The following is a 27,978-nucleotide window of genomic DNA, read 5'->3' as shown; positions in this document are numbered from 1 at the left end:
TCCAATCAAAGAAAAAAAGCACCAAGGGCCTTAAAAAGAGGGACACAGTTTTTTTATTATCAACTTTAGGTGAAGGAGAGAGTAATCCACCTAAGTGGATGAACACTAACTCCCACGTAAATATAACAGTACAGAGAGAGTGGGAAGTGGACCAATGACTCCAGGAGAACGGGAGATAAGATTTCAAAGTACCACTTTATTCAATGACTCGACACAGAAACTGTGTTTAAATATTTATTGTTTTAGACTCCTGAGGCAGGCCTGTGGCCGAAACACAGTTTCTGTGTCGAGTCATTGAATAAAGTGGTACTTTGAAATCTTATCTCCCGTTCTCCTGGAGTCATTGGTCCACTTCCCACTCTTTCTGTACTACAACTTTAGGTGAAAACAGTTATTCATGAAAGACCCAACACGGGCCGTGTTTTGGTGCTGCCGCACCTACTTCAGGGGTCGCAATGATGACGGAGAAGGTATTTTTATGTTTAAACTTTTTTATTATCAAAAGGCACAATACAATGCAACTTGGAGGCTTCATACAACAAAGTTCAGTTTTCCAATCAGCATTGCAATAACATTATATCTGCTTCATTCACTGATTCCCATTTTTCTGTTCCCCCCTCCCCCTCAACCCCCTCCCCTTCTTATATCATTATTGTCCACAATTGTTAAAAGAAAGTCATAACACATTAACAATATAACACAACTTTTGCTTTGGCAAATATACAATTGTTAATCTACCATTGTTATACCGTGATGTAAAGTGATCCGCTTATCACACTAATGTAATTCAAAACCTCTTATTCCTCTATCCCCTTCCCTACACCCTCCTCCCACTCTTCCCTATTAACCCCCCCCCCCCCACCCCCCTTGACTAACTCAAATTAATATATCCCAATATTGTAGTAATGTGTGGTTCTTTTATAAAGTATTAATGACCAAACTTCGGCCTCTCTGTGTCATTTTTTCCAGGTAGCTACCCCATATTTTAAGAAACCTTATTTTCCTTTTGTATTGTCCTTTAACTTCTTTCGCCTCCCACACTAACAACTGATGCACCCTGTTACGCCAATGCCAGTAAGGTGGTGAGCTGGCTACAGTCCAATATTGCATAATACATTTTTTCGCCACCAGACATAACTTTCGATATAATAATGTTTTGTCAGCATTGAGTCTTAAAGGTTCATCCTTCAAATCTAATATCAACTGTCGTGGATTCATGGCTATTCTACTACCCAAAACATGTGACAGGTAAGTAACTATTTGTCTCCAATATCTCTGTAGTACTACACACCCCCATATCGCATGGTATAAAGTATTGTCATGTCTATTACATTTCAAACAGAGCGCTGTCTCTATACCCCCTGATTTATATAGTTGTACCTGCGTAAAATAAGCTCTGTAAATTATTCGATACGCGCATTCCCTGTAATCTGCGCCCCCAATTATTCTTGGTATATTTTTTATCTGCGCAATAATATCCCATGATTCCAAATTACAACTCATATCTTTTTCCCATCTCTGTCTAATCGTGGCTATCTCCTTCAATGGAGCCAGCTCCCACAACTTCCGATGTATCTGGGATATAGATGGGGCGTTGTCAGATATCTCATCAAAGAATTTTTTGATTTTGTTGCCCAGTTTACACTGCAATGCTGTTTTATCTAATGTTTGTATATAATGTTTAAGTTGACAATGCGCGTATACATCACCCCAGATCTGCTCCCTCTGAGCCAATAGTTGTGACAGTGGCAGTATGTCCCCTCTCTCTCCCAGTACATCAGCTATACAAGTAACACCTGCCTGTGCCCACCTATCAAATGTTTTAGTTTCCAGCCCGGGAACGAAAGACGGATTCCCCCTAATGTTTAAATACTCAGTTACTCTTGAATCTCCCCCCAATAGTTCCCCTAAGAATCTCCACGCTGCTCTAAGTGATAATATCAGAACATTTTGTCTAAGTCTATACGGTATCTCCTTTTTCTGTAAATGTGCTAATGTTATCCCATGATATGGACTATATAACGCTTCCTCCATCTCTAGAGGTGTGTGCTCCTGGGTTTGGTATAGCCAATCTCGTGTTTGGCGCAGGAGGCATGCCATATTATAAAACTTTATATTAGGTATTCCCAGGCCCCCTTGCCTCCATCCCCCCAACATATGTTTCAACTGCATCTTAGCCCGTTTTTTTGCCCAGCAGAATCTAGATATCAATCGATATAAGCGCTTGATATCTTTTTGCAATAACACTATGGGCAGTACCTGTAATGTGTATAGCCATCTTGGCAATATCACCATTTTGATAAGACTAATCCTCCCCATCAAAGATAGTGTTAAACTGCCCCATGAATCCAACTGTTGAGTTGTCTGTTCCAACATGTTTGTAACATTTAAAGTATAAAGCTCCTTCAATTTAGCCGGTAGTTGAATCCCTAAATATGTAAAAGACTTGCACGTACGTTTCAAAGGAAATCCTTCCGGCCAATAGGCCCGAATGTCTAAGTTTATCCCAAGAGCTTCAGATTTGTCTATGTTTAATTTAAAGCCCGAGTAATCTCCATATTCTTGAATTAACTCTAGTAGATTGTACAGGGTCTCCTTCGGTTTTGTAATAACCATCATTAGGTCATCCGCAAACGCGGCAAGCTTAAATTCCTGATTTTTAAGTTGTACCCCAGGAATCGCCGCACAATCATATATGTCTCTAATTAAGGGGTCCAACTGCAGTGCAAAAAGTAAAGGTGAGAGCGGACACCCCTGTCTAGTACCTCTACTAATCTGGATCTCCTCCGATATATTCCCATTCACCATCACCTGTGCTCTAGGTTGGTGATACAATGCCCTGATCGCCTGTACAAATCCACCCTGAAATCCATATCTTTCCAGCACAGAGTACAGGAAGGGCCACTCCACTCTATCAAATGCTTTCTCAGCATCGAAGCTTATCATTAATGCTTGTGCCTGGGAGTGGCCCAAACCTTCTAATGCTGCCAGTATACTCCTCAAATTTTTGGAAACTGATCTACCTTGTACAAACCCCACCTGAGCTGTGTGGATAAGATGAGGAAGCACTCGCCCCAGTCTATTTGCTAGAATTTTTGCAAATAATTTTGCTTCCTGGTTAATTAATGAAATAGGTCTATAGGAGGTTACCAGTTTTTCATCTCTTTTAGGCTTAGGAAACACAACTATCCTAGCCAAATTTAATTGGTCTGGCATCCTACCATTCTCCATCCATTCATTAAACACCTTGACCAGTGTTGGGACCACCGAATCACCCATCAATTTATAAAATTCTGCTTTATACCCATCCGGGCCCGGGGCCTTACCCATTTTACTTTGCGTTATTACCCATGTCACCTCATCAGCATTAATTTTTGCATTTAATCGAGTACTATCCCCATCGTGTAATTTAGGGGTCTGAACCCCATCTAAAAATAGCTCTCCCGGAAGTCCTTCTTGTTCCGACGCCTTATAAAGGCTTTGGTAATATGTCTGGAACGCTGATCTAATCTCTTTATTAGTGTGGAGATATTTCCCCTCTTTATTTTTAATAGCTGTTACATTTTTAGATGAATATTTAGATGCTATAAGTCTAGCTAGAAATTTGCCTCCTTTATTTCCATGCTTATATAGCTGAAAGCGATAATAGGCTTGAGATTTCACTTCTCTATCATGTATCAGGGAGTTCAAAGTTGTTTGTAGTTCTATCACCTCTTGTCTAATCTGACTACATGGGGTTAGACCATATTGTCTATTCAACTTAATTAGTCTCTTCTCTAGCCGCACAATTTCCCTATCACGGGCACGTTTATATTGTGACACATAACTTATTATCTCCCCTCTTAATACTGCTTTCGCGGCTTCCCAAAAGCTGGTGGAACTGTCTACCGTACCCTCATTAAAGTGCTTATATTCAGTCCATTTAGCCCGTAAATATTCCCCAAATCGTGGGTCTTTAAACAAGTAGCTTGGAAATGTCCAACTATTTAATTTCTCTTCCTCCCCTCCTCCTTTCCAGCACATTCTAATCACTGAATGATCCGATATAACACAAGGTTCTATATGTGCCTCAGTAATATCTGTTAATAAAGTGTGGGAAGCTAGCAAATAGTCAATTCTAGCCGAGGTGCCATGTGCTCTAGATTGATGGGTATATTCTTTGTCTAGTGGATGCAGTGTCCTCCATATATCTATGAGCCCGAGTGTTGTGCATAGATCCGGCAGACCTCTGGTACTAATCCGCCTTAAATCAGCCGGGGGATGTGATCTGTCCATTATAGGGTCCCAAGTCATATTAAAATCACCTCCCAGCAATAAGGGCAATGGTTCCAGTTGAGTGATCTGCCTAAGCAATCTTTTATAAAATTTTAAATCCAATGTATTAGGAGCGTAAATACTACCCAAGATTATTTTTTGTCTATTTATTGTGGCAATGCAGAGTACAAACCGGCCTTCTACATCTTTAATCGTTTTATGCACTTGGACAGCTATACCTTTTCTAAAAAGTATTGCCACCCCCCCTTTCCGGCCCAAGGCCGCCGTTGCCACACAGTCCGCAACCCACCACTTAGCCAATTTGGTGTGCTCAGCATCTGACAAGTGCGTTTCTTGTAACAGCGCTATATCTGTTCCAAGACGTTTAAGCTGTCGCAGAATCTTGGAGCGCTTAATAGGGGAGTGTATACCTCCTACATTCCATGAGGCTACCTTAATTGTTTACCCTCCAAAGTCCCGCCAATCTGTATCAGATTCATCTTCTCCTTTTGAGAGAGGCCAGCCCAGCCTCCAGCCTCCCTCTCGTAAATTTCGGTCTTCTACAAGTTGTGAGAATTTCACTTTTAATACAACTTGAGTTAGTCCCCCCCCCTCCCCTTTCCCAACCCCATGTTCTCCCTCTTCCCGTTCCCTCCCAGTTCCCCTTCTCTACCCCTTCTGTTCCCTAAGGAAATGGATCACTTCCGACACCCCTTCTCCTCTCTTAATAATATTCTTCTATATGATTCTTATCTCTTGACATTTCAACATTACAGTTTTTCATTCCTCTTCTAACCATATAGGTCTATATATCAATCGTGCTATCACATCCGTTCTATCATATATTTCTTTCCCGCATTTAAGCTTTCTTATCAATTAAATTGTCTATCTTTTCTCTTCAGTATGTCTCATATCAGTTGCTATCTGGGAGATTATTTCCCCTTCTTTATACGATACCTGAAGCATTGATAAACAGTTCACTTTTACTTCTGTCTATGTTTACCAGGTTGACAAGTTATAATGCCTTCTTCAATTATTAAGGTTTACCAAAATAGTCCAGTTTCCAACGACATTTATCATCAACTGTCTTAGTCTCTATGATCTTCTCCTTGACTATTTGATATAGCCTCATCTTTTAATTTACTCTTCCCGCTGAGTTTCCCCAGTGGGATATATCTTAAGGGTCTATATGCAGACTTTTTATGATTTCTTGGTGCGTTTTTTATCCGTAATCAGTCCCCTTACAAATTATTCTCAATCTCAGATTTTATTGCATCGCATCATTTCACCGCATTATTGTCCATTTTCCATCTGTTGTACAAAAAGTTTTGCTGTTTCCACTGAGTCAAATATTTTTATTCCCGAGTGATGATTAATTCTCAATTTCGCCGGGTATAGCAGCGCAAATTTAGCTTTCCGGTTGACGAGTTCAGAACAGATTGGCGAAAACTTTTTCCTTTGCGCTGCCACTGCTGCTGAGTAATCTTGAAAACATAATACTTTGCGATTTCCACTGTGCAGTTCTTTCCCATTCCTTAAGGCCTGCAAAATCGCGTTTTTATGGGCAAAGTTTAAAATTTTGCAAATGACTACCCGTGGTCTACCTTCTGCCGTCTGCTTTGGGCCTAGACGGTGAGCTCGTTCAATTTTCAGCGGGCCCAAAGATTCCGGTAGTTTAAGTTCCTCTGCCAACCATGTTTCCAAGTATCTGCTTAAGTCTCGATCTCCTTGTCCCTCCGCCAGACCCACCATCCGAAGATTATTTCGTCTTGACCTGTTTTCTAAGTCCTCAAGCTTTTCTTCATAAGAGGCAAGTGTTTTTTTCAGCTGATTTACTTCTGACTCTAAAGTACCAACGCGATCTTCAGTATCACTGGCTCGCTGTTGGTAAGTCACCATTTCTAGCTGAATTTGGTTTACACTGTTATGCAGCGATTCTAACTTAGTGTCTAGTGAGCTGAGTTTTTTCTCCAAAATAGCTTCCAAAGCTTGCGTGACTTCGCCCACTATCTCGGCGGCCCATGCGGATCCAACCGCTGAAGTTCCCGGGCTCGCCGGCGCCGCCATTTTGTCCTCAGCTTGCCGGTTCTTATCTTTCTCTTTTCTGGTTGATTTGGTCGCCATTAGCTTTTGAATCGATAGTAAGTAAATCCTCTAACGTTTCCCAAAGCTTCCTCTTGCCGATAACAATCAAACAAACGCTTTTAGATTGAGTTTTTCAACTCGATTCTTGAGGAGAAGGCAGGAGCAATTCGACTAGCGTCCGCTCCTGTGCATAGCGTCACGTGATCTCCGAGAAGGTATTTTTAAAGTAATCCAAAGCAACTGAATTATCGTCAGATATGTCTCCGTATATTCAGAAAGTTAAAACTGATACTCTCTGTCAATATTAGTTCTCCGTGTTTTCGGATAATCAGTCTTCCTGAAATACAGAGCTAATACTCGCTGTCAGCATTAACAGCCTATGCAGTATATTTACAGTTGGTGCATGGTAAGTGGAGCATCAGGGCCATTTTTCTTTGGAAGGGGGCAGATCTGGGTGGGGAATGGGCATGGATAGTGTTTGGCACCAAACACATTGCTCTTACCGCATACAAACTCAGTGTTTTCCAAGTTAGTCCTGGAGTATCCCCTTGCCAGTCAGGATTTCAGGATATCCACAAAGAATATGCATAAAATTGATTTACATATACTGCTTCCATTGTATACAAATCTTTCATACATATTCATTGTGGATATCCTGAAAACCTGACTGGCAAGGGGGATACTCTAGAAACGACTTGGGAAACACTGTACTGACACTGTTATGGGTGTCTCTAGCGTTAGCGTGCGTGCGCTAAGTTTTAGCGCGTGCTAAAAGGTTTGCGCGCCTACAGCGCGGCTTAGTAAACAGGGCCCTAAGAGTCTTAAAAATCAGACAAGCAATTTTAAACACAATTAGTGAATCAATTGGAAGCCAATTCAAAGACACCAACGAAGGAGAGGCCCTTTCAGATTTACCCAGGCAATACATGTCTGGCAGCAGTAGAAGAAATTGAAGCTTTCTTTGTAATTTTAAAGAAACTGTACAGTATAACAAGTTGCAATAATCTGACTGCGGAAGAATTGATGGTGTCATAAGTGGTGTGGTAGCCATGTTAGTCCACTTTTAAAGGTAATAAATAGATATAAAACAAAACAGAAAAGAAAATAAGATGATTCCTTTTTTATTGGGCAAACTTATTACATTTTTGATTAGCTTTCAAAGGTAACCCCCCCCCCCCCCCCCTTCTTCAGATCAGAAAAGAGCAAATATTGACAACTATCAGAATATGTAAGTGAAACACAAAAGCATTCCAATGACACAATTCTGAAACTGCATACTCAGTGATGAACTTATCACTCTTAGCTGATGAAACGTTAAGAAAAACGTTTGTCAAGTTATCTGTGGCTTAAAAAGGACTTCTAAAACTTTAGCCTCTTGTTCAGTTTTCCAAGTTTCTCCTGAGTCAAGCATAAATTCACCAGTAGGTGAAGAATCGGTATCATCAAACCAGATAATTTTAGTTTTTAACTTACTTAACTTTAAAAAGTTCCTTTTAGGCCAAGATTTTACCAGAGTTTGAGAATGTTTGAACTCTTAGCCAAGAAGTTATTGGTTAGCCTGTACAGACTTAGTAACTATTTCAGAATGTCTTCCTTCTCTTGCCCAAGATTTTTACAGCAGTCAGCTGATTTACACATGGTGGCAGTAACCTTTTGCCCTTGTTCAGCATGAACACTGAACAAACAAGCTTTCGAGGACTTGGGCAAAGCTGTTAATCAGCTTTAGGGAAGACTTAGTGCAGTGTAAGCTGAGTCACCCAAAAAATTAAGAGGAAAACATTGAAATTCAAGTTTTTGGTATGTAGGCAGAACCTTTATCTGTGGACTTGAAAGGACTGTGTTTCTGATTTTCAGCAGGGAAAGATCTTGTTGGTGACACATTAAATCATTTACACCTAAGAGGGGTGTGGGTGGCTCTTATGGGTCCTTCTGAGCTGTACAACTCATAGGTGAAATTAAAAATGAGAAACCAGAGAACATCTTAATAGTTTCAGTAGGCTGGATACAATCTCACAATCATCCCCCAAACTATTCATTACCTAATAGCTTTTGAAGTTGTAAAATAGAACAGGGAAAGCAAGGCAGGGCCAGCTCAATGGGTGGCGGCACCCTCAGCTACTTTCTGCTTTTGTCTTCCTATCATGGGGGCCAGCCTTGCAATATGAACTGCAGCAGAAGCTCCATTCCAGCCCAGCATCATCCCTGCTTCTTCCCTCTCCTATTAATCCTGTACACAGTGGCGAAAGCATGCTCCTTTTGCTCCTGTCGCTGTGTTCATCTCTGTTGTGCTGGTGCTTTTGCTGGCAGCAGAGATGTAGCTGTTTTTTTTTTTTTTAGGTGAGAATACAGTAAGCGCTGGTTTTCACCTTTTAAAATCAGCAGGAGTGACGTGCTGCCAGCCAGTGAGGCAGGCTTTTGGCACCCCGAGCCAGTGCCTTGCTGCCTTGCACCTTGTTGGCCCTGAAGCAGGGAATGGTGTGAACCAGGGGCGTAGCTACGGGGGCCTGGGCCCCTACAAATTTCATCTGGGCCCCTGGTTTGGCTGGCAGGGGTCCCCAACCCCCCGCCAGCCGAAGCCTTCTTCAGCGCGGTCTCCAGCACAGCCGCGTTCACAGCCTGCCCCCTGCTCTTCTTTCTTTCTTCTTGCACAGGAGGAGCCAGAAAAAAAGAAGAGCGGGGGGCTACGCCGGAGACAGTGCTGAAGAAGGTTTCAGCTAGTGGGGGTTGGGGACCCCTGAACGCAAAGGTATTTTTTTGTGAGGGGGTGAGGTGAGGAGGTAGGGGGCAATGGGGCGGCACTCAAAATGTGCTCCCAACCTCTGGCTCTGGCCCCCTCCCACCATGAGGTCTAGCTACGCCCCTGGTGTATATAGGGTTACCATTCGTCCGGATTTCCCCGGACATGTCCTCTTTTTGAGGGCGCTGTGGGGAGTCCGGGCGGATTTCCACATTTCCACGATTTGTCCGGGTTTCGTGACGTCGGGACTCGTGGGATCATCATCATCAGTTACTGACTCCTCTGATGCGCCGGCCGACACAGGCAGGCTACACAGGCAGCGTCTGCTTGTGTGTGTGACAGCCAGTGCCTGCCTGCCTGAAGATCAGCTGATGATGACGCTGCACGGCACGCAGGCGCAGTTCCTGCTGTACTGCAGCTTGCCGCTTCTGAGCCCGCCATAAAGTCGACGACGACGAGGGAGGCTGCAGCATGAGCGTCTCTGCTGGAGTCTGGACGGCTCAGGGCTGGAGTCCACTGTCCGGAGCGAGTGGAGTCGGTGATGCGGGGCCGAGCCAGCCCTGGCCCGCTGGCACCGAGAGCCCGGCTCGCCGCTCGCGCATGTTCTGGTCCAAACTCTCTAAGTCCAGCCTGTTGTGGCGCCTGTGGAGAAGCCGAGGAGCGAGCGCGGGGGGCGGCGGTCTGGAGCTGCGATCCCGGTCCGGCGGCTGCTGCTGTGGGGGCGAGTCAGTGTGGCGCGGTGCATGCATGTGGCGGGACTTGGGAGGTGCAGGAGCTGCGGTCTTTGGTGTCTGTCTCTGACTCTGTGCCCCGCCTGGCCCTGGGCCTCGCCTTGCTGCCCTTCTAGACGCATAACCTGGCTGAGCTGCTGGACCTGAGGTAAATAATACTGTTGTAGGAAGATTCGCGATCTTTAAAATTTGGAGGGGGGGAGGGACTGGACCCTAGAACTTGAAGAAGGAAGGGAGGGACAGAGGGGGCAGGGCAGGGGGGCCTGGAACTTGGGGAGAGAGAGAGGGGGGGCCCTGGAATTCAGAGGGAGGGGGGAAATGGGAAGGACGGGGACTGGAACTGTCTGGGAGGGGAGGGGGAGGGGAATGCTGCATCACCTGTAAAAAAAAAAAAAATGTCAGCACCCCCCAATGTTGCATTATGCTAGAAATAAGAAGTGGATTTTCCAAGACAGTCCATGTGGCTTTCACCTGCAGTACTGATTCAGCACTCATCCCCTTCCTCACCCTAGTTCTGTCTATTAGCTTTTTCTTTTAGAAAATTATTGAAACCTTTTTAAAACCCTGCGCTAACTGTTTTACCACACATTCTCTGGCAACAAATTCCACGTTGTGAGTGAAGAAATATTTTCTCCAGTTTGTTTTAAATTTACTACTCAGTAATTTTGTTATGATCCCCTAGGCGGCGGCCTTGTATTTTTGGAAATAGTAAATAAGCAATTCATCATGTCTACTCATTCCTCTCCACTCATTATTTCATAGACCTCTATCATACCTCCCTTCAGCTGTCTCTTTTCTAAGGTGAAGAGCCCTAGCCTCTTTATCCTTTTTCTTCATAGGGAAGTCTGTCATCCTGTTTGCCATTTTTGTCACTCTTGTCTTCCCTATACCTTTTCTACTTCCGTTATATATTTATTTGAGGTACGGTGACCAGAATTGCACTCAGTATTCAAGTTGCAGTCGCACAATGGAGTGATACAAAGGCATCCTAATATTTTCATTTTTGTTTTTCATTCCTAATAGCTTAACAGACAATGGGGGGGGGGGGGGGGGGGGGGGGAAGAAACTGGGAGACATTTTGGAACTGGGAATGAGGTTGAGCATGGGGGAGATATGCTGGATAAGAAGACAGGATGAAAGTGGAAGAGTGAACAGGCAGACATTGGGAATCCTGGACATACAAGGAATAGATATTACGGTTTTCTTGAAGTCTTGCATAGGGGGCGGGGTGGGGGCGGGGAACGGGTGTGTCAGGGGGGCGGGGTATGTGTCCTCTTTTTTTCTTAGGGCAAATATGGTAACCCTAGGTGTGTATATATATATATATATATATATATATATATATATACACAGTGGTGGAAATAAGTATTTGATCCCTTGCTGATTTTGTAAGTTTGCCCACTGACAAAGACATGAGCAACCCATAATTGAAGGGTAGGTTATTGGTAACAGTGAGAGATAGCACATCACAAATTAAATCCGGAAAATCACATTGTGGAAAGTATATGAATTTATTTGCATTCTGCAGAGGGAAATAAGTATTTAATCCCTCTGGCAAACAAGACCTAATACTTGGTGGCAAAACCCTTGTTGGCAAGCACAGCGGTCAGACGTCTTCTGTAGTTGATGATGAGGTTTGCACACATGTCAGGAGGAATTTTGGTCCACTCCTCTTTGCAGATCATCTCTAAATCATTAAGAGTTCTGGGCTGTCGCTTGGCAACTCGCAGCTTCAGCTCCCTCCATAAGTTTTCAATGGGATTAAGGTCTGGTGACTGGCTAGGCCACTCCATGACCCTAATGTGCTTCTTCCTGAGCCACTCCTTTGTTGCCTTGGCTGTATGTTTTGGGTCATTGTCGTGCTGGAAGACCCAGCCACGACCCATTTTTAAGGCCCTGGCGGAGGGAAGGAGGTTGTCACTCAGAATTGTACGGTACATGGCCCCATCCATTCTCCCATTGATGCGGTGAAGTAGTCCTGTGCCCTTAGCAGAGAAACACCCCCAAAACATAACATTTCCACCTCCATGCTTGACAGTGGGGACGGTGTTCTTTGGGTCATAGGCAGCATTTCTCTTCCTCCAAACACGGCGAGTTGAGTTCATGCCAAAGAGCTCAATTTTTGTCTCATCTGACCACAGCACCTTCTCCCAATCACTCTCGGCATCATCCAGGTGTTCACTGGCAAACTTCAGACGGGCCGTCACATGTGCCTTCCGGAGCAGGGGGACCTTGCGGGCACTGCAGGATTGCAATCCGTTATGTCGTAATGTGTTACCAATGGTTTTCGTGGTGACAGTGGTCCCAGCTGCCTTGAGATCATTGACAAGTTCCCCCCTTGTAGTTGTAGGCTGATTTCTAACCTTCCTCATGATCAAGGATACCCCACGAGGTGAGATTTTGCGTGGAGCCCCAGATCTTTGTCGATTGACAGTCATTTTGTACTTCTTCCATTTTCTTACTATGGCACCAACAGTTGTCTCCTTCTCGCCCAGCGTCTTACTGATGGTTTTGTAGCCCATTCCAGCCTTGTGCAGGTGTATGATCTTGTCCCTGACATCCTTAGACAGCTCCTTGCTCTTGGCCATTTTGTAGAGGTTAGAGTCTGACTGATTCACTGAGTCTGTGGACAGGTGTCTTTCATACAGGTGACCATTGCCGACAGCTGTCTGTCATGCAGGTAACGAGTTGATTTGGAGCATCTACCTGGTCTGTAGGGGCCAGATCTCTTACTGGTTGGTGGGGGATCAAATACTTATTTCCCTCTGCAGAATGCAAATAAATTCATATACTTTCCACAATGTGATTTTCCGGATTTAATTTGTGATGTGCTATCTCTCACTGTTACCAATAACCTACCCTTCAATTATGGGCTGCTCATGTCTTTGTCAGTGGGCAAACTTACAAAATCAGCAAGGGATCAAATACTTATTTCCACCACTGTATATATATACACTGTTCGGTGACACATGTATTAGATCCATTCCACCTCGTGTTTCTTTCCAAGTTGCCATTTCATAATTTATGGGTGAATAATGTATTGACACACAAAGTGAAAAACAGAGAACCCCTACGTAAAGAAACAATGCCCATGGGAAGTAGGGGTGAACCACAGACCTCCAGCAGATAAGAAATAGTTTGTAAAAAAGTTTATTATGGGAGCACCTCCTATAAAAAGACCGGACACGGGACTGTGTTTCAGCAGTGACCCCTGCCTTAAGGGTTGTATTTTCTGTCAGCAGCAGTGCAAATTTCCTACAGAGGTGAAGGTGCTAAGCTTTCAATCCCAATGATAGACAACAGTGAAAAGTTTTTGCTAAAGCAAAGGCAATGTCTCCTGGTCAGAGATTTAAAAAAAAAAAAAAAAAGTGCTGGAGATCCTAAAGCAAGAGCAATTTCATTGTTGTCTGACAGCTTAGCACCTTCACCTGTGGACACTGAATAATGAATTAAACTCATAAGTATTGGCATACTGGGACAGACCAAAAGGTCCATCAAGCCCAGCATCCTGTTTCCAACAGTGGCCAATCCAGGTCACAAGTACCTGGCAAGATCCCAAAAAAGTACAAAACATTTTTTGCTGCTTACCCCAGAAATATTTTCCCCCAGGGCCAGTCAAACCCAGTAAGCGGGGTAAGCACCGCAGGGGAACGCCTGCCTTCAAGGGCGCCGCTGCGGCACCATACCGTGCCGCCCTTGAGGGTTTAAATCTTTAATTTACCTCCGTCCCAGCAGCCGCGTCATTTGAAAGCCCTGCCTGTCTCTAGCCTTCCCTCCCTTCGTGAGTTCGTTCCGCAGAGTCCCGCCTTCTGATGTCATTTCCTCAAGGGCGGGACTCTGAGGGAACAAACTCACGAAGGAAGGGAAGCCTAGAGACACAGGCAGGGCTTTGAAATGACGCGGCCGCTGTGACGGAGGTAAATTATAAAAGACTTAAACTACGCAGGGTGGCAAGAAGAAAAAGGGGGATGTTGGGGGGAGAAGAGGGCGGGCAGGTGGCCATAAATGGGAGGGGGATGGGGCGAAGGAGAATCGCTGGACAGGGGCAGGGTGGGAGAAGAGAGAAAGGAGATGCTGGGGGGGGGGGGCGTCAACATAGTCTGCAGGGGAGCGCCAGAGACCCTAGGACTGGCCCTGTTTTTCCCGTCCAATTTTTATGATGTTTCTCAGGTTTTTGCATAATGATCGCCCAGATTTGGACACTATAATACAAAGTGCGGAGTGCGAGTTCTATAATGACATCTGGGCACCCAGATTCCATTTTAGAATACGGCATACGTCGGCATTTGCGCACCAACATTGAGACACTATCACTTGTAATCAGTGTGGTTTTTTTTCAAGCACAAAAGGTGCCAGTTCTCATTCTTCAGGAGTGGGGTGATCACTGAGGGACCCACCCCATAATAGCCAAGCCCCCTGCAACCAGGCACAGAATCTATTACAAGACAGAATTGGTATGTAGCGCCTGAGCTCTATCATTCAAACTTGGGGGCAATGGGTCAGTTTTAGCAGACAGTGGAAAAGGTGCCGGTACTCAGTACCCCCTCAAAAAAAAGCCCTGCTTGTAATGTAAAAAGCAGACATTAATGTTGCATTTGAGCGTATAACATATAGTATTCTATGTTACGCGCATGAGTGTGGGACCCGCCCATGCTGTGTTCCTGTGTGCACCCCCCTTGTAGTTGGCACAGTTTCTCCCGTATTCTTCAGCGCCCGAATTTGGGAATGCCGCCAAGAGATATGTGCAAATTAATTGGTTAACTTGTGCCTAACCATTAATTGGGTGCCAAAAAGCAATTATTGATACTGGCACTCATTAAAATTTGCATTTTATTCTATAAGGCAGGGTACCTAACTCCCATAGCGGACATCCCAAAAGGGGATGTGGTCATGGGAGGGGCACAGGCATGTCAGAAGTTACATGCGCATTTATAGAATACCGAGTAAGCGCGTCCAACTTGGGCGCCGGTATTCACTCCGTTTCAGCATGCGTAACTCCGTTTCAGCGGGAATCGGTACTATGCACTGTTCGATAAAGAGTGCACATCCTTTACTGAATAGTGTTTAGTGCTGATTTTTGAGCACCGTTTATAGAATTCCCTCCTATGCACCCAGTTGCTACTTTTGCACTTGAATGTTACTAAAGTGCTTGCATTTGGGAGCTAAGATGATAGAATTAGGAGGCAAATGTTTTAAATTGTAATTGCACCCCTTCAAGAGACAAAACCGTGGAACCAAGAGCAAATGCTCATTCAGCATGTGCTTTGCAGTGGTAATGTCATGTCAGCAGATTCCTGAATGAGCAGGGTGTTAATGCTCTTCCTGAGCATTCTGTTTGGTTTGGATCTGGTTGTGGTCATTGTAACTCTGCTACTCTGGCACTTTTTCTTACGCCTTTTTTTTTCTTTTCTTTTAACGCTTTTGAAGCTTATTTTGCAGACCTTGTGGTCTCGTTCCTGTACTCTTATATGTTGCATTGTTGATAAAACCACACACTTATCAAATTGATCTTTTGATGTTCACTGTTATAGCAAAATGTATAGGTTTGAAAATTGATACCATTTTTACTAGGGCTTAAACAAAGGGGAATATTTTTTGTATTGACTGCTCGTTTTGCCATGCGCTGTTGGAACTGCAGCAGCATTCTCACTGGGATAACTTGGTGAACTTTAGGTACAGGCTTAGAAAACGATCTCACAGAAACAAAAGGGATTGCATTTTAAAATATGCTTTTGGCATAGCCCCATGCATGTTTAGGTTGCTGGATCTAAATATATGTCTTTGAAAATGTAGTGTTCCTGCCACTGTTGGATGGGAAAGAGATTTCAGACATACTCCTTTTTAAAATAATTCTTCAAAACAGAGACCTGTTACTCTAGAGCAAGAGAGGCCTGGAGCTGTCGAAGGCAGGCAGGCACTCAGGCAGACAGTTGGACTGCAGTTTGACCGTCACTGCATCTGCTTCCTCCCTCAGTCTCTCTCCACGTTTGTGCTGGGACCCGGGTTATCGCGTTAACTCAGCTCTTGCCGCCACAAGTCCTTTTTTATGTCTTGTCCCGCCTCTGCCTGTGTGAAGTACTTCCTGTTTCCTCATAGGTGGGAAGGGACACAGCAGGAAGAAGGACCTGTGGCGGCAGAGTTGCGTTAATGCGATAACCTTTGTCCCGTCACACAGGAGTGGGAGAGAGACCAAGGGAAAGAGCAGACACAGTAAGTGGCGGTGAAACTTCAATTCTGTTTTGGATTTCTCTCTTGTAGCGTCGAGGAGGGGGGTGGTCCTGCCCTAGGCCCGACTTTGTCTCTCTGCGGCCCTGTCTAAAGGAGCCCTTTTACTAAGCTGCGTTAGTGCTAACGTGTGACTGATGCAGGAAAAATGGCCGAACGCAGGATGTGCTAAAGTGTTTTGTGTTAGTTTTGTCATCTTCATGTACTTAAGCGCATGGTATTTATTTTGGGGGGATGAGGAGGGGTGTGGACGCTGATATTACCACTGTGCTAGCTGGTTATCTTGCCCATAACACAGGAACCCTTAGCACCTCCTAAATAGGAAGTGGTAAGTGCTCCCATGATATATATTTTTTGAATGTTAGCATTTGCGTGTGTCCAGCACACAACCAGAAAGTGATACAATAGAAAAAGGCTGAATGTTCATCCACGCTAGATATGGGCTTGGCGCACAGGAAAGGTCTGCATATGGATATGCTAAGCCCATTTCTTAGATAAATCCACATCTAAAAATAATCTTCCAGCAATTCAAACACTGATTGTGTGTGAGCCCATTTCTTAGTGCAGCTTAGTATAAGGGCCCCACAATAACTTATAAAAGAGGAATGTGTTATTGTCCAGCTGGGGGACCATATGTAGAAATGATACTAAAGGAAGAGGGAGGCAACTGCATTTTCTTCTTTATTGGGCACAATGAAAGGACGTTCAGTTGTGTTTAAGAGTTCATATCGTAGGCTTTTTTTTTTTTCAAACTGACCCAAATACTCTTGTGAGTCTACTATTCCCTCTGGTGCTGAGCAGTAGTCCTCCACCTACAGGCCTAAAAATGTGTATTGGGGGGGGGGGGGGGGGGGCACTGTTTCATTATATTTTCAATAGTGAGGGATAAGCAAGCTCTGCAAGATTCTAAAGGATCTACCTGTCCCTAGTGATTGAACCAAAGAAGCCTGGAGAAAGGCATGATATAGACTTTAAATACATGACATTGGGCTTTGTTTTTGGTAGCTGTAGAATGATTGTAGACCCATATTTAAGATATTTCTGTGTCCATTGCACAGTTAGAATATGAATCTCTTCTTAATAACCTTAATTAAATGATTAGTAGTAGTAGAAAGTTGGAGTGGAGGAGTAGCCTAATGGTTGTTGCAGCGGGCTTTGATCTTGGCGACCTGGGTTCAAGTCCCACTGCAGCTCCTTGTGACCTTGGGCAAATCACTTAATCTTCCATTGCCCCTGGTACAAAAACTTAGATTGTGAGCCCTCTAGGGACAGAAAGTACCTGCATATAAGGTGTACAGTGCTGTATACATCTAGTAGTGCTGTAGAAATGATTAGTAGTTAATAGGTTTTTATATATGAATATCACAATAAATTCAGTAAATCTGCACCTTCTCAAGCAACTGTGTCTGAGGTGAGTGCATCACTAACATCTCCCTCTAGTGACTGGGATTTGTAGCTGCATGTTCAGTTGTCTTGATGGAGATTCTGTAGTTTGTCTTTGAATCAGCCTGCAGACATCTAGGATTAGTTACTGGGAGCTTTGAGGTGAATGGTTTTGTGTTTTGGGAGGATGGTATGGGTAGGAAATGAAAAATGGTGTAGGAGTGCAACAGAAATAGTTTTAACATGGGCGGCACATTGGTATCTTGCATTCTTAACATCCCCCTCCTTATCCCATGCCCCACCCTTTTAACCCTTCCACCCCTGACATCTCTCCTTCCCTACCTTCTACCCTATCTGACATCTCTCTCTCTCTCTCTCTCTCTCTCTCCCCCCCCCCTACTGCCCACCAAGTCCATCTTCCCATTTTCTACCTCAACCCTCCCCCAAGTTCATCTCCCCATTTTCCTCTCCCCCTTGTCCATCTCCCCATTTGCCCCCTTTCACCCTGTACGAAGTCCATTTCTCCCTTTCCCATCTATCCCTCCTCCTCCATCCTCCCTTTCCCTTTTCCACCCCCTTTTGCCCTCCTCCCATGAATCTGACATCTCTTCTTCCCTCCCTTTCATTACCCCATCCTTGTCTTTCATCTTATCTCCCCTCTCATAGTAACATATGTAGATGACGGCAGAAAAAAAACCTGCACGGTCCATCCAGTGTGCCCAGCAAGATAAACTCATATGTGCTGCTTTCTGTGTATACCTTACCTTGATTTATATCTGTCATTTTCAGGGCACAGTCCGTAGAAGTCTGCCCAGCACTACCCCCACCTCCCAACCACCAGCCCCGCCTCCCACCACTGACTCTGCCACCCAATCTCGGCTAAGATTCTGAGGATCCATTCTTTCTGAACAGGATTCCTCTATGTTTGTCCCACACATGTTTGAACTCTGTTACTGTTTTCATCTCCACCACCTTCCGTGGGAGGGCATTCCAAGCATCCACCACTCTCTCCGTGAAAAAATATTTCCTGACATTTTTCTTGAGTTTGCCCCCCTTCAATCTCATTTCATGCCCTCTAGTTCTACTGCCTTCCTATCTCCGGAAAAGGTTTGTTTGCGGATTAATACCTTTCAATTATTTTAACGTCTGTATCATATCACCCCTGTTTCTCCTTTCCTTCAGGGTATACATGTTCAGGTCAGCAAGTCTCTCATCTCTCCCTCTGTCCCTTCCATCTCTCCTCCTAAGATTGACATTCTCCCTCCCTTCTTTCTAGTACCTCGAGCCCAATTTCCCCACACCCAGCAGGCCATCATCTCCGCTCTTCCTTCCTCATCCCTCTTCCCCTAAGTCTACCTTTAATTTGTTTCAAAACTTGCTGGGTGGCAGCAGCGATTCACAGACGCTGACCTGCTGGCCCGACATCTCTCTACTGCGGCCAGCCCCAATGGAAACAGGAAGTTGGGTGGGCCACCGCAGTAGAGAGAGAATGCCGGGCTGGCGGCAGGACAGCACATGTGAATTGCTGCCGCCGCTGCCGCCCTGCAGCTTATAAAATTAAAGTTAGACTTGGGGGAAGAGGGAGGGAAAAAGGGAAATTTTGGTCTGGGGGGGGGGCAGTTGTGTACATAGCGTGGTGGTGGTGGCAGTGAATAGAAGAGAAGGAAAGATACTGCTGGAAGAGAAGTGCGGCAGCAAGGTGCCGCTCCCTTGTAGTGCCGCTTGAGGCTGCTGCCTTGGCTTCATTATAGGGCCGCCCCTGGGAGCCTAAATGTGTGTGTGTGTCACGCCCCTTGCGTGTGACTTTTCATATCCTCAACATACTTGGAACCTCTATTTTGTTTTCAAGTTTAAATCTGTCAAGGACTGATTTGCGGAATTAAAGCAGCAGTCTCTTCTGAGAGGACTGGCAGCAGCTAACAGCTAGAGAAACAGGAGCGAGATGAATCACCCTGCAGAAATGCAGGGCCAGGCTGGATCCCAAAGTTGTTGGTCAGAAGTGGATGTATACTGAAGGTTGTGGGGGGGGGGGGGGGGATATTCCAGAAGTGCACTGATTGATCAGGCTGCCTTGGGTAGTTTTGAGTGCAACAGTGAATGGCATATTGATAAAGAACTCAAAGTGGTATTGTGTTTTTCATGGGTTTCCCTGTCTGTTTCCATGGACACAAAGACGCACTTCCTGTCTCTGAGTACTTGCACTGCCCTCGGATTGCTCTTCTGTGGTTTCATTCACTAGTAATGGGAAAAGCATTCAGAGGCAGAATAGCTTCCCCTTTTGAAATGGCTTTGATTCAGTTTAGAAAAAAAACCCCATTAAGCTAATGCAGTATTTTGTCAATGACCAGATAGATACCAGATACTCTGTGTAAGGTCGGAAAGTGCTATTCAGCTTCAGTATTAAAACTGTAATCTACTCATTCCCAGGCCTTCTAGGGCTGTAGGGTCACCCACAGTGACCTACAAAAAAAATGTAAATACAGTTTCATAAATAGACCATATGGTAACCATACTACTGTGATTTTTAATTTATTTATTTTTTAGGTGGGTGGGATGCTTTTTTGTACTGATCTGATGGAGGTTTTTATTGGAGAGCTAGTAGTCACAGACATGTATGTTAACCCAGCAAAACATGAGTATAACCTGCAAATTGTGTGACCTTTCAGTTCTTCACACTGAAGTTTAAAATTATGCAGTTTGGGGGAATCTGTGCAAAAGTCTTTGGCATGCTGTATCATTTGTACAGGTGACATTTTCAGACTGAGCAGTGTTTTTTCCATTTGAACTTTAACACCTGAAAATTTAAACCTAGAAGACTGAGCTGTACTGTGTTTGGACGGCTGCAGTGGCTGTAACCAAAATTCCCCTCTAATCAAAACCTTTTCAAGTAAAAGGGATTTGTGCAATACACATAAAGAACACAACGTGATGAATTGTTAGAAGGTTGGTAATCTTTACTAGTTTTTCCAGACCTTTGAAGTTGATAGGTATTTGTTAAATTTGGTGACTCTCTTATTTGCTAAGGGTTAGAGTCCAAATGAGGCTGAGTTGTTGAAGACCCATTTAGACAAGCAGATGATACATACGACTTTACTCCTGGGGGAATTCTGTGCAACTGTACAGTGCAGAATTCTGTGAAACTGCCAATATCGGGTCTCTAACCCCCCTCCCCCAGACCTGTAACTTTGTGTCGAATATCTCAAAGATGGCCACCACTCAGTCTACTAAAGGTATTTACACAAACTTAATAGTGACGTCACTCTAACTTCCGGACTGAAAACAGCTGATACAAGGCAGTAGATAATTTCAAATCAAGGACATCCAATCGATTACACGATTTAATCCATGGGGTTCCACAGCATTAAGAGAATAAATCCAAAACTGTCCACTATAGTTTAATAATTTTTCGCAATCACCACCGTCCCACCTTTCTCTAATCACATCAATCACTCTCCATTTTAAATCTGTAATCTTATGTTGGAGATGGCACTGGCAAGACAGAAACAACCGGGGATCGTTCCTGCCCAGCAAGCACTGGACCACCAAGTACAGGGCTGCTAGGTTGTATAGATGATGGGGGCTATTTGTTTTTGGGGGGGGGGGGGGTGGATGCATTGCGGGGACAGCGACTTTAAGGCCCAATGCCCCCAGAAGTAGCGCTATTGATTTTTGAGGTGTCTCAAAAGCAGCGCTATTCATTTACCACAGTAATTGGCAACGTGTTGACTCCTGTGGTAAATCAAGCTGCTGTAAAAGCTTGCTTTTAACCGTACCTTGATAACTTTCCTCTTAAAGGCACTACAGCACACTAGCATTCATTAATACGCATTAGTGTAGGTTCCATTTTATGTAGTGGGACCTGTTTACTAATAATAGTTCTAATGGTGTTAACCTCCTTTAGTAAGTCTAACCCATAACTGGTTAGTAATCATAACCAGAAAATCTTATGTAATAACCAGTAAAAGAGGCCCGTTTCCAACAGAAATGAAACGGGCGTTAGCAAGGTTCCAGGGCCCCCTCCCTACCTCTCTCCCTGTCTCCTCCGAGTTCCTGCCTCCCTCCCTGTCCTCTGAGTTTCAGGCACCCCTCCCTGTCCTCTGAGTTCCAAGCACCCCTCCCCTTCGAGTTCCAGGCCCCCCTCTCCCCCCTCTTTTGTCTCCCTCCCCCCCCTCTCGTCCCCTGCCCTCCGAGTTCCATGCACCCACTGTGTCCTGAAAATGGCAGATACAAATCAAGGTAAGGTATACACAAGAAGTAGCACATATGAGTTTATCTTGTTGGGCAGACTAGATGGACCGTGCAGGTCTTTTTCTGCCGTCATCTACTATGTTACTATGCCCGAGTCCCACAACCCCGCGCCTCGCTCCCTCTCTGTGGCCTCCCAGTGGAAGCAGGACGTGTGCAACTGCCCCTCCCATTCATAAGTGCCGGCTGTTCTGTAAAACTTTTTACCTCGTGGTCCGCCAGCAACAGTGAAGTGGAGCAGGCACGGCACAGTGCTTCAGACTGCCTTCGCTTTCGCCTTCTGTTTCAGCTCTGCCTCTGGTCCCGCCCTCATTTTCTGTTTGCGGAAGGGTGGGACCAGAGGCACAGGTGAAACAGAAGCAAAAGTGAAGGCAGTCTGAAGCGCTGTGCACTGCCTGCTGCACTTCACTGTTGCCGGCGAACTGCGAACTGGATTAGCAATAGCTGAGGTGGGAATTGAACCCAGTTCCTCTGGCTCCTAGGCCACAGTCCGAACCACTAGGCCACTTCTTGCCATGATTGCTTAGTTTTGTTGAACTATTTTAAGGAAGAGTGTATACAGCAGTACTTTGATGGTGAATTATAATGATGGAGACAGTATGTAGCACTGTATTTGTTTAATGTTTGTGTATCGGTTTTTAATATGTATGTTTTTATGGTAGCTGCTTAGATTGTAAGCAGGTTAGAAGTTTTTAAAATAAATAAATAAACATGTGTATTAATAGCGATTTAATAAACACTAAGATATGCACTAAGATATATATGAATACTTTTGATTAATTGCAGTTAATAATTTTAATTGCCATTAAAAAACATTTTAGTTGGCTGCGATTAATCAAAAGTACTAGTAAAACTGTTTTGTCCTCTTCAGTGGATACGAACATTACAGCCAGATGAATTATAACATACACACAGAGAGATCATCAGTAGAAAGGAGAATGTGGAGGGGCATAATCGAACGGGGCGCCCAAGTTTTCCTGAGGCCATCTTTCGTTTCGATAATACGGTCGGGGACGCCCAAATCTCAACATTTAGGTCGACCTTAGAGATGGTCATCCCCGGTTTTCGGCGATAATGGAAACCGAGGATGCCCATCTCAGAAACGACCAAATGCAAGCCATTTGGTTGTGGGAGGAGCCAACATTCGTAGTGCACTGGTCCCCCTGACATGCCAGGACACCAACCGGGCACCCTAGGGGGCACTGCAGTGAACTTAAGAAATTGCTCCTAGGTGCACAGCTCCCTTACCTTGTGTTCTGAGCCCCGAAAACCCACTCCCCACAACTGTACACCACTACCATAGCCCTAAGGGGTGACTTGGGCACCTACATACTACTACTACTACTACTTATCATTTCTATAGCGCTACTAGACGTACGCAGCGCTGTACACTTGAACATGAAAAGACAGTCCCTGCTCGACAGAGCTTACAATCTAATTAGGACAGACAAACAGGACAAATAAGAGATAAGGGAATATTAAAAGTGAGGATGATAAAATAAGGGTTCTGAACAAGTGAGTAAGGGTTAGGAGTTAAAAGCAGCATCAGAAAGGTGGGCTTTTAGCTTAGATTTGAAGACGGCCAGAGATGGAGCTTGACGTACCGGCTCAAGAAGTCTATTCCAGGCATATGGTGCAGCAAGATAAAAGGAATGGAGTCTGGAGTTAGCGGTGGAGGAGAAGGGTGCAGATAAGAGAGATTTACCCAGTAAACGGAGTTCCCGTGGAGGAGTGCAGGGAGAGATGAGAGTGGAGAGGTTCTGAGGATCTGCAGAGTGAATGCATTTATAAGTCACTAAGAGGAGTTTGAACTGTAACTGTTCCCACTTCTCTACCCTAACTCCCTCCTACCCAGTTCCTAAGAACTACACCTTCACAACTACATCTACCTCCATGAAGAAAGCCGCCCCTCCTCTTTCCCCTCTTAAGTCAAACACAGATACACGCAGTTATCACAAACAATTCACGAGTCCATGCTTCACATTCTTTCCCCTTTGTTAAAAAATGATTAAAAATCTTTACTAAAGTCACAATCATCAAATCAACAACTTATCTCAAACCCATCACAAACATACAATGCAAAAACCAACAAGTGGGGAAAGCATGTGGAGCATGGATCATGGAAATCTTTACAACCCTTCTGATGGGTAGGTGGGTGGGTGTCTCTAACCCTAAGGCGCGAATCTGGTGGTTTTTGAAGGGCTCACATTTACCACCACAAGTGTAACAGGTAGTGGGGGGTGGGCCTGGGTCCGCCTGCCTGAAGTGCACTGCAGTACCTACTTAAACTGCTCCAGGGACCTGCATACTGCTCTCAGGGAGCTGGGTATGACATTTGAGGCTAGCATAGAGGCTGGCAAAAAATATTTTTAAAGGTTTTTTTTTTTTTTTTAGGGTGGGAGGGGGTTAGTGACCACTGGGGGGAGTAAGGGGAGGTCATCCCCGATTCCCTCCGGTGGCCATCTGGTTAGTTCGGGCACCTTTTTGAGGCTTGATCGCAAGAAAAAATGGACCAAGTAAAGTCGGCCAAGTGTTCATCAGGGATGCCCTTCTTTTTTCCATTATCGGCCGAGGACGCCCATGTGTTAAGCATGCCCCAGTCCCACCTTCACTATGCTTCCGACACGCCCCCGTGAACTTTAGTCGTCCCTGCGATGGAAAGCAGTTGAAGACGCCCAGAATCGGCTTTTGATTATGCCGATTTGAGCAACCCTGAGAGAAGGACCCCCATCTTCCGATTTGTGTCGAAAGATAGGCGTCCTCTTTCAAAAATAAGCCTCCGTATAGTTTTTTAATGAGACCTTAAGTAGAGTTGTCTAATTTTATAGGCAGTATCTCTGAAAAGATGTCAACTAGGGGAAGATGGACAGTGGCACATAGGCCAAGGCTGGCTTAATGACAGCTGCACCTTTCCCTTACTGTATTTCTCCTTTATTTGGTAGGCACAGAGTGGTAACAGGAAGTGGAAAACTACAGATATGTTTGATATTGGTGACAGGGAATGTAATGGAAACACTGTTTTATCCTTAGGTAGCTCGGTTAAGGTATTGCTGCTTATTATGTAATCCACTAGCTTCAAGAAAGGAAAAAAAAATCCTTGCTGAACAAAATGAATTTCTCTGATGCAACCTGAATAGTAGATTTGGATTTCAGGGAAGTCTTTGACCCTGTTCATAGAAAACTAATTGAGGAAAACAGTTTCTGAGTTAGAAGAGGGATTTTAAAACTGGGTGAGAAGTATGTTGCACAACAGGGCACAATGGAGTCCAGTTCTGTGCAGGAAAGTGACTAGTGGAGTGTCAAAAGGAACAGTGCTAATTAATTCCAAGTCATCAAGTGACATTGAAGAAGTGTTAGAAAATATACCCTTTTTTCAGATAGTATCAACTTTCAACATCAAAGTAGACATCAGAAAGCTTATGGAAAAGGAAAAATTACTTTAAAAGGCATGGAAAATGGTCCAAATTATGGCATCTCCACCAAAGTCAGAAAATAAGCAGAAATGATGCAATTGGAGTGTAGACATTCAAACACCACAAATTTCTCCTCCAAAAAGCTAACAATCCCTACAAAGTAGCCTGGTAACATCCCTGAAAACTTCAAGGTTGCCAGTCTGTGTGTACGTGTCTGCTTATAGTGTGGTATAGCTCTGTATGGGTCGTCAGTATTACTTTCATGTCAGAAGAGTGCATACAAAGAATATTATCAAGAATAGAGGTGGGTCAGGGGAAGGACCACCAAATGCTAATTGCCTGTGATGGAAATCACCAATAGATTAAAGGAGCCAAAGATGATCTGCTTAAAAGAAAGAATGGAAAGAGGAGATAGGACACAAATATTAATATCTTTTAGACTTCAGAAGATGTATTCAGTTCAGACCTTGCAGGAAACGGTATAGATATTTCAAATATTATCTTTTTTTTGTACTATTACTTTGTACTGTTTATTGCTTGGTATTTCTTCAGAGGGAGGTGCTAGCTCACAGGCAGGGTGAGGAGTGGAAGTGAGGGGGATTGATGCAGCCCACAGGTGGGTGGGAGGAAGGGGTTTAGAGATGAAGAGAGAATTTCATGCCCACCATCTTTGTGCTCAGGTCCACCCAAAAATTGGAATCTGGCTACATCAATGAGGTCTAATGACAGGAGGTGGCAGGAGCCTATCTGGTCCATTATCTGGGCTGAAGCCAGTGGGCGGAGCTTGCCCCCATATTGGTTTGTACAAAACAATTTATCAAAGTTACAAAGTATATATTGTTTTGCACTCTTTCTGTTAGGAGAGGATTGTGGGGGGGGGGGGGGGGGGGTGTAAGGGGAGTTGGAGGTGGGTTTGGGAAGTTTTCAAGGGGTCTTTGAAGGGGGAAGGAAGGGGTTATATTCAAAATGTTTTTCACATTTGCTCCAGAGCTTGCTTTGTTATTTGCAGTACTGTATTGTGGATTTCAGTGCTGCACTGTATGTCTTCAGTTTTGCTTACAATGACAGTAAATATCTTTATTGTCATCATAAGCAAATGAGCTGCTTCCCACACCACAACTGTCACTGAGCCTGGCTGGGTTGCAGGGGGATGTGGGTGGGCACTCAGGGGGGGCAGTGACAACTGACAAGCTGGACTGGGCGTCTGAGCTGTTGCTGCTGCAGTCCAAGGCTATTGTTTTTATGCTAAGGATGTACAAAGACTAGAAGCGGTCCAGAGTAAGGTGACAAAAATGATATGGAACTTGCGGCAAAAGATGTATGAGATGAGACTGGAAGACCTGAATATGTATACCCTAGAGCAGCATTTTTCAACCAGTGTGCTGCGCTGAGAGAGGATTCCCTGGGAATCCCCTCTTGCCTGCCCTTTCACTGCTCTGCAGCTGTGTGCAGACACTGCAGCACTTCCTTCCTTCTTTCTTCCTCTTTCTAGCTGCTTCACTCCTTTGTATGCAGCAAGGGTTGGGGGCACCGCTGCCCGACTAGTGTTGCCAAAGGTGTGGACTGACACTGAGGCTGGGGTGGGGGTAGCGCTGGGGCCCTGAGGCAGGGAGGAATGTGCGACCAGCTCTCAGTAGCAAGTACCGCCATTTCCTTCTCCTTTCAATAATTCAGCACAGCCGCAATTACTGTCTACCAGGGCTGATGCAGCAAGGCTCCAACTGGCATGTGCATGGGCCAGTAACGCCAGAGGTCACCTGATCTATTGGTGCATGTGTGTGCCAACCTGCACGTGCTGCTGGCCCATGCATGTGTCAGTTGGAGCCATGCTGCATCAGTCCAGACAGCAAGTGTTGTGCTGAATTACAGTATTAAGGGAGTTCTCAGAGGACCTGCACAGTGCCAATTAACCGTGATTTGCCACCAAAGCGGTAGGACAGTGTTTAATGTTCTGAATCTGAGATGAGGACTGATAGAATTGTGCCTCCCTCTCCCCCACCTCTGATCCATACATATGTGGATGGAGTGTGGATGTAGGGAGGGGGGCTGGAAATACAGGTGGATGGCATGTGGGTTCAGGGAGGGGGGCTGGAAAAAAGATGAATGGTGTGTGTGTGTGCAGGGGGCACTGGAAAAAAGGTGGATGGAGTGTGTGTGCAGGGGGGGGATGGAAAAAAAGATGGATGGAGTGTAGGGGGCTAGAAAAGGTGTATGGAGTGTTGGTACAGGGAGGGGGCTGAAAAAAAAAGGTGTATGTAGTGTGGAGGGAGACTGGAAAAAAGTGTCTGACGCCTATGTGTGTGTGTGTTTGTGTGCACCATGGGAATGGGGTAGAGGTCTGCATGAAAGTGTATGGGGAAACTATGGGGTGGGGGTATTTCATGCCTGGGGGAGATGCCAGAAGAATTCTGCAGATAAAAAAATACAAAGAAAGTGTGCAGAAACTTTGCAGAATTTTTCATATTTTTTTTTTTTTGTGCAGAATGCCCCCTGAAGCATCAGAGGAGATCCCCCAGAATCCTACCCTTGGTTTTGAGCTGCTCCCCTACCTCCCACTGCTTTTTTTTCCCATTGTTGTGTTTCCTTCTGGTTTCTTAGATTTTTTCATACATGCAATCATACTTATGCACATACTTGATACTAAACTCAGAGGCGGTGTGTATGTGTCTGGGGAGAAAGGGGCTGGAGAGGGTACAGAGGGTGATCCTGCCTTCTAGCAATGTCAAATCCGCATTTCTCTTCCTCATTATTGGGAGCTTTGTAGTTTATATTATGTACGTGTGTTTTGTTAGTTCAAAACTAAGTGAATTAATATACTGAAAGTCAGCCTGCTGTTTGAGACTGGCTATTTTTTATTATTTTAACATTACATGAGCAAGATCTTCCTGCATATTAATAATGCATT

General features: G+C 44.7%; 1 protein-coding gene across 3 annotated transcripts in view; it reads left to right on the top strand.

Moving 5' to 3' along the window:
• TRIB2 (tribbles pseudokinase 2) overlaps positions 1-27,978 on the top strand; it is an 80,800-nt gene that overhangs the window by 50,895 nt on the left and 1,927 nt on the right. The window lies entirely within an intron of this gene.

The sequence above is a fragment of the Microcaecilia unicolor genome, chromosome 3 (genome assembly GCF_901765095.1).
Source record: "Microcaecilia unicolor chromosome 3, aMicUni1.1, whole genome shotgun sequence".
Taxonomy (NCBI): domain Eukaryota; kingdom Metazoa; phylum Chordata; class Amphibia; order Gymnophiona; family Siphonopidae; genus Microcaecilia; species Microcaecilia unicolor.
Note: the sequence above shows the minus strand (reverse complement) of the source record. Positions and strands in the feature narration are given on the sequence as shown.